Source organism: Belonocnema kinseyi, chromosome 2 (assembly GCF_010883055.1).
Source record: "Belonocnema kinseyi isolate 2016_QV_RU_SX_M_011 chromosome 2, B_treatae_v1, whole genome shotgun sequence".
Classification (NCBI taxonomy): domain Eukaryota; kingdom Metazoa; phylum Arthropoda; class Insecta; order Hymenoptera; family Cynipidae; genus Belonocnema; species Belonocnema kinseyi.
In genome coordinates, this window is record NC_046658.1 from 5,829,528 (window position 1) to 5,829,806 (window position 279).

Genomic DNA, 279 nt, shown 5'->3' on the forward strand with positions numbered 1-279 from the left:
GCTGACGAACGACGATGATTTTCCCATGTACTTTGCAGCTTGATTGTGAGACAATTTGGGACTTTTTGGGTGGGAACAAAGGAACACAGCCTCGAAGCGCGATTCTGAAAACCATGTTACAATATATTTTTACACAAGAGATACTAAGGAGATTAAAGGATCCTTCGGGTAGCAATGAAAAATATACTTACATACCAAAGAGACTTTAAAGTTCATAAGCTTCTTCTGCTAAGGCAGAAGAACAATATATGAAACAAATAGAATACACGGAGAGACTTT